The 7,302-nt window shown below is 45.6% G+C and overlaps 1 long non-coding RNA gene across 1 annotated transcript; it reads left to right on the top strand.

The window, feature by feature from the left end:
* Positions 1-34: 34 nt before the first annotated feature.
* Positions 35-2,222, top strand: LOC147354797 (uncharacterized). The gene is made up of 2 exons (XR_015146614.1): positions 35-183; positions 1,716-2,222. It is a non-coding gene; the product is annotated as an uncharacterized LOC147354797 (long non-coding RNA).
* Positions 2,223-7,302: the final 5,080 nt, after the last annotated feature.

The raw sequence follows: 7,302 nt of genomic DNA, 5'->3' as shown, positions 1-7,302 counted from the left end.
GCCCCTACGTCTTTGGCCAGCGCCCGCCTCAGGCGCATAGCCTCTGGGTAAGATAGTCTCCGCTAGATCCGCGAAGGCGAGGGGCCGGGTAGCCAGCCGGGTATTCCTCCACACGAGAAGCTGAGGCCAGCCCAGACGGGCTTCTTCATGCCGGATTCAAGTCGGGTGGACGAGGGGCCGGGGGCAAGAGAGTCCGTGCAGAGACCCAGGGAAACTGAGGCTAGGAGTGGTGGGACATTCGCCCCCGGTGGGGCCAAGTGCAAAGAGTGTGGGGCTGTGACCTGGGCTTGCAGCTGGCCGAGTGGTTTTCCTTACCCCGCTGCTCCTTCCTGGATCCTCTCTTTTTTGTTGTTGTTGTTATCCAGCGAGGCTTGTGGGCTCTTAGTTTCCCGACCAGGGATGGAACCCACATCCCTACAGTGGATACTCAGGGTCCTAATTGAGGTAGAAGTTAGATGGGCTCCAGGTTAGACGTTTACAACTAGCTTCCTGTTTGCATTTCCAGAGACAAGATGTAGGTGGACTCCAGTCAAGGCATTTAAAATCAGCCCCCTGTTTGCCCTTCAAAAATGGGAAGTAACAGAAACAGTAAATAGCCAGGCTTTGTTTCTTGTACACTGTGTTCAGTTCTGTCCGACTCTGCGACCCCATGGACTGTAGCCCGGCAGGCTTGTCTGTCCATGGGATTTTCCCAAACAAGAATACTGGAGTGGGTTGCAGGACTGAACCCTTGTCTCTGGCGTCTCCAGCATTGCAGGCAGATTCTTTACCACCTGGGGAGCTCTTGTAGATGCCTTAAGATAATAGTCATGGCAAAGACAAAGGGGCAAAACCCTGTTTGGGTCAAGTGTCCTTTTTTGGGACAAAGGAGACACTGCACATGAGCAGAAAGGCTCCTTGGGGTCAAAAGTCAGAGGATAACACCAGGCCATAATGAGTCTCCTTCCAGAAGCCTTCACTTCAAGATCCATCTTGGCTGAGGTGTATGTGTGTGTGTGTGCACCCAGGGGAGGGTCCTGAGACAATTTAGCCAGGAGTGGGGTACAAAGCAAGATGATTGGCCAGAAGGAAGACAAAGACCCAGAAAGCTGCCGCCTTGTAAAGGATTTAAACTTCCCAGAGTCATGACTCTAAGTTTTCCCATGCACCTTTCTGAATGTATTTTTCAATAAACTTTTTACTTTACACTTTACTTTCTGCCTCCTTGCCTGAATTCATTCTTGACTAGGCAGGCAAGGACTAGGGACTCAAGCCCTAACTGCTGGCCCCTGTGGTCCAGTGGTTAGGACTCCTGGTCAGGAAAACTAAGACCTTGCTTCCAGCTACTATTCACTGCCACTTACTACTGTGTGCGTCCAAAATCATAACCACTGGACCACCAGCGAATTCCCAAGAGCCTCTTCTCAAAACCTAGCAGGACCGTGTGGAGCCTCCTCCACCACCACACCTCTCTGTGTCCCTACTTCTTGTTTGTGGCAACAGCTTTAGTTGACTTGGACTCCCTGATTTCCAAACGGTGGGCTCCAACAGTTAATCATTTTAAGAGGCAACAATTCGAACAAAGAAGAGGCAGTCAAACAGAGAAGGAGAAAATAAGCAATATGTCAATCTGTAGGATGGGGTCATAAGAGCTTAGCTCTCCTCGAGGAAGACAGTTAACAATGTCTGAAGGACATTTTAAGTTGTTTTTTTTATAGAAACCAAATTCTCACCAGGTGGAAACTGCTGACCTCAAACACATAGACCACAGACTGCTTGGAATCAGAAGATTGATGGTGAGATTCCTGAAACACGACCCTGCTACCTCAGCATCAAACAATCAGAAAATTCTCCATGAGCTGATCATGCATCCTGGGACCCTCTCCCCTAACACTGTCTTTAAAAACCCTTGCCTGGGGACTTTCCCTGGTGTCCAGGGGTTAGGAATCTGCCTGCCAGTGCAGTGGACATGGGGTCGATCCCCTGCTCTGAGAACTAAGATCCCACACGCTGCAGGGCAGCTAAGCCCACGCACCTCAACTACTGAAGCCCTCGTGCTCTAGAGTCTGTGGTCAGCAACAAGAGAAGCCACAGCTCAGGAGTAGCCGCAGCCTGTGCAACTAGAGGCAGCCTGAGCATAGCAGTGAAGAGCCTGTGTGCCATGGAAAGACCCAGTGCAGCCGTGTACTGATTAATTATCAATAAATGTGTGTTTTTTTTAAATAAACCCTCGCCTGAAGCCATCAAGGTGTGAGTGTGAGCTCCCCATTCTCCTTGGTCGGCGCCCTGCGATAAATGCTGTACTTTCACCACAACCCGTTGTCAGGTTGGCTTTGCTGTGCATGGAGTGAGTGAACCTGAGTTTGGCTTGGTAGCATTCTGAGGGAACATATTTTTTTTTTAAGTAGCTTAAAAATTACCTTGAAAAGGAAACCAGAAGTCCCATCTTGATGCACTGCACACATGCCTTACTGCACTCCCGAGTCGTCTTCTACCCTGAGTCTCCTTCATATATAGTTGACCTAGGTCACCTGAAGCATGGATTTTCCATCCCCTGAAAGCCACATGTTGAAGAGACCTGGGGAGGAAATGAAGACTCCAGGTTTTTGGTTTTGTTTTTTTGGCTGCCCTGGGTCTTTGCAGCTGTACGGGGTTTTTCTCTAGTTGTGGCGAGTGGGGGCTACTCTCTGTAGTATGCGAGCTTCTCACTGCAGTGGCTTCTCGTACTGTGGAGCACAGGCTCTAGAGCACACGGGCTTCAGTCGCTGCAGCCCGTGGACTCAATAGTTGCAGCTTCCAGGCTCTAGAGCACAGGTTCAATAGTTGTGGCTGACGGGCTTAGTTGCTCCTCAGCATGTGGGATCTTCCCAGATCAGGGATTGAACCCATGTCTCCTGCATTGGCAGGTGGATTCTTTACCACTGAGCCACCAGGGAAGACGAAGACTCCAGTCTTTAACATGATAAATTTGAAAGGTTTATGAGACCACAAAGTATGTGTCACTTAGGCATTTCAACCTATGATTGAACATTAAGAGAGAGTTCAAGCCTGCATATATAAATTTCAAAGTTGTTACCTTATACTATCATTTTAAGTCATGGTTAGATGAGACTTTCAAGGGAATGAGTGAAGACAGAAGAAGAAAATGATCAGAGTGTGAATACTAGACCCACGCAATTGATGACAGGAAACTAACAAGCTCATGTTAGAGCTTCCAGTGTCCACCAAGAGGTAGATTAAGCAATCTGAGAAGGCACCATTGCTGATTTTCCCCCCATAAATGTGGAGCTGAAAGAATAAAGTGAATTTTTCATGATTTGAGGGTGCATACAGATTGAGAAATGGAATCAGAGAGTGCATAAAATGCCCCTAAGGGATTTAATTTTTTTTTTTTTTTAAGAAGAGAGAAGTGGAAGCAGTGACAGGTTTTATTTTCTTGGGCTCCAAAATCACCGAAGATGGTGACTGCAGCCATGAAACTCAAACACACTTGCTCCTTGGGAGGAAAGCTATGACAAACACAGACAGTGCATTAAAAAATAGAGACAGCACTTTGCCGACAAAGGTCCATATAGTCAAAGCTATGGTTTTTCCAGTAGTCATGAATGGATATGAGAGTTGGACCACAAAGAAAGCTGAGCGAGAAACAGCTGATGCTCTTGAATTGTGGTGCTAGAGAAGACTCTTGAGAGTCCCTTGAACAGCAAGGAGATCAAACCAGTCAATCCAAAAGGAAAACAACCTTGAATATTCATTGGGAGGACTGATGCTGAAGCTGCAGCTGCAATACTTTGGCCACCGGATACAAAGAGCTGACTCATTGGAAAAGACCGTGATTCTGGGAAAGATTGAGGGCAAGAGGAGAAGTGGATGGCAAAGAATGAAATGGTTAGATAACATCACTGACTCAATGGACATGAGTTTGAACAAACTCTGGGAGATAGTGAAGGACAGGGACGCATGGCATGCTGTAGTCCATGGGATTGCAGGGAGTCAAACATGACTTAGCAACTGAACAACCTAAGAGATTTATTTCAAGGAATTGGGTTATGCAGTTGTGGGGCCTGGCAAGTCCAAAATCCATTGGGTAGAGAACAGATTGGAAACTGCAGTCAGAACTAATGCTGCAGGCTTGAAGCTGAATTTTTTCCTCAAAGTGAAAGTGAAAGTGAAGTCACTCAGTCATGTCCGACTCTTTGCGACCCCATGGACTGTAACCTACCAGGCTCCTCCGTCCAAGGGATTCTCCAGGCAAGAATACTGGAGTGGGGTGCCATTGCCTTCTCCAGGGGATCTTCTGAGACCCAGGGATTGAACCCGGGTCTCCCGCCTTGCAGGCAGAGCTTTAACCTCTGAGCCACCTCTGTTTATTTTTACTTTTCCTCTCAAGGCCTTACAACTGATTAGATAAGGAAGACTCAATCAAAATAAAATCCTTCACTTAAAAGATTGGATAATCAGCTGACTAACTGATTGCAGATGCTGAGCACATCAACAAAATACCTTCACAGCAACACCTAGATCAGTATTGGATCCAATAACTGAGTAGCATAACCCAGTCCAGTTTACACAGAAAACAAGCAATCATATCCCACCCCTTCTCAATTTGGCACTCATACATATTACCTAAGACCATATTTAAATCCCCAAAGAAAACAAACTTCTGCCTAACCAGATCAAATCTGGTACTGATCCATTGTTTAATAGATGATATTACATTTGACACTGTTTCCACTGTTTCCCCATCTATTTCCCATGAAGTGATGGGACCGGATGCCACGATCTTCATTTTCTGAATGTTGAGCTTTAAGCCAACTTTTTCACTCTCCACTTTCACTTTCATCAAGAGGCTTTTGAGTTCCTCTTCACTTTCTGCCATAAGGGTGGTGTCATCTGCATATCTGAGGTTATTGATGCTTCTCCCAGCAATCTTGATTCCAGCTTGTGTTTCTTCCAGTCCAGCGTTTCTCATGATGTAGTCTGCATATAAGTTAAATAAACAGGGTGACAATATACAGCCTTGACATACTCCTTTTCCTATTTGGAACCAGTCTGTTGTTCCATGTCCAGTTCTAACTGTTGCTTCCTGACCTGCATACAAATTTATCAAGAGGCAGATCAGGTGGTCTGGTATTCCCATCTCTTTCAGAATTTCCCACAGTTTATTGTGATCCACACAGTCAAAGGCTTTGGCATAGTCAATAAAGCAGAAATAGATGTTTTTCTGGAACTCTCTTGCTTTTTCCATGATCCAGCGGATGTTGGCAATTTGATCTCTGGTTCCTCTGCCTTTTCTAAAACCAGCTTGAACATCAGGAAGTTCACGGTTCACATATTGCTGAAGCCTGGCTTGGAGAATTTTGAGCATTACTTTACTAGCGTGTGAGATGAGTGCAATTGTGCGGTAGTTTGAGCATTCTTTGGCATTGCCTTTCTTTGGGATTGGAATGAAAACTGACCTTTTCCAGTCCTGTGGCCACTGCTGAGTTTTCCAAATTTGCTGGCATATTGAGTGCAGCACTTTCACAGCATCATCTTTCAGGATTTGGAATAGCTCAACTGGAGTTCCATCACCTCCACTAGCTTTGTTCGTAGTGATGCTTTCTAAGGTCCACTTGACTTCACATTCCAGGATGTCTGGCTCTAGGTCAGTGATCACACCATCTTGATTATCTGGGTCGTGAAGATCTTTTTTGTACAGTTCTTCTGTGTATTCTTGCCATCTCTTCTTAATATCTTCTGCTTCTGTTAGGTCCATACCATTTCTGTCCTTTATCAAGCCCATCTTTGCAAATAGATGGGGAAACAGTGGAAACAGTGTCAGACTATTTTTCTGGGCTCCAAAATCACTGCAGATGGTGACTGCAGCCATGAAATTAAAAGACGTTTACTCCTTGGAAGGAAAGTTATGACCAACCTAGATAGCATATTCAAAAGCAGAGACATTACTTTGCCAACAAAGGTTCGTCTAGTCAAGGCTATGGTTTTTCCTGTGGTCATGTATGGATGTGAGAGTTGGACTGTGAAGAAAGCTGAGTGCCGAAGAATTGATGCTTTTGAACTGTGGTGTTGGAGAAGACTCTTGAGAGTCCCTTGGACTGCAAGGAGATCCAGTCAGTCCATTCTGAAGGAGATCAGCCCTGGGATTTCTTTGGAAGGAATGATGCTAAAGCTGAAACTCCAGTACTTTGGCCACCTCATGCGAAGAGTTGACTTATTGGAAAAGACTCTGATGCTGGGAGGGATTGGGGGCAGGAGGAGAAGGGGATGACAGATGAGATGGCTGGATGGCATCACTGACTCGATGGACGTGAGTCTCAGTGAACTCCAGGAGTTGGTGTTGGACAGGGAGGCCTGGCGAGCTGCGATTCATGGGGTCGAAAAGAGTTGGACACGACTGAGCGACTGATCTGATCTGATCTGATCACATTTGATAGATAGCATCACTGACTCAATGAACATGAATTTGAGAAAACTCTGGGAGACAGTGGGGGACAGGGGAGCCCGGCATGCTGCAGTCCATGCGGTGACAAAGAGTCAGACACGACTTAGCAACTGAACAGCAACAACAACAACACCGCATATGATGGATTATATATGATGAATGTAACATGAGCCTTATGTATCTATTGATTTAATGTTAAATTCCCCGATATTGGAAATTTCCCTCTGGCTGTGTGAGATAATGTTTTTTCCCCCCTCAAAAAAATACAAACAAATATTTAAGAAGAAAGAGACAGTAAGTGTAATGTTCTCGAATGGTTTAGGCAGATATAAATTGATGGATAATGGGAAGGAAAGAGAGAATGAGAATGCTACAGCAAATGTGACAGAATGTTAGTGGATAAATCTACATTAAGGCTCTATGGAGTTTCTCTGTGCTATTCTTAAAAATGTCCTGGACTTCACTGATAGTTCAATGCTTAAGACTCTGCCTGCCAACTTGGGGACATGGGTTCAATCCCTTGTCCGGGAAGATCCCATGTGCTGCGGGTCAACTAAGCCCGTGCGCCACGAGTACTGAACCTGTGTGCTCTGGAGCCTGTGCACCACAGTAAGAGAAGCCCATATACTGCAGTGAAGGCTAGCCCCCACTCCCCACAACAGGAGAAAACCACACGCAGCAATGAAGACCCAGTGTGCTCAAAAATAAAATAACATAATTTTTTAAAATTTCCTGTAATTTTTAAATCATCACACACACAAATACATCTATATAGATATCTATACAGATACATGTATGTATATAACCAGTGTGGGCCTCAAAATCCTTGCCTCTTGATGTTCCAGCCTTTGTACGACCTCTCTCCTGAATTTGGGGCC

This window comes from Bos grunniens, chromosome 18 (assembly GCF_055505025.1).
Source record: "Bos grunniens cultivar Pamir isolate PY7600 chromosome 18, Bosgru_T2T1.0, whole genome shotgun sequence".
Classification (NCBI taxonomy): Eukaryota; Metazoa; Chordata; class Mammalia; order Artiodactyla; family Bovidae; genus Bos; species Bos grunniens.
This window is presented reverse-complemented; position numbering and strand designations above follow the sequence as displayed.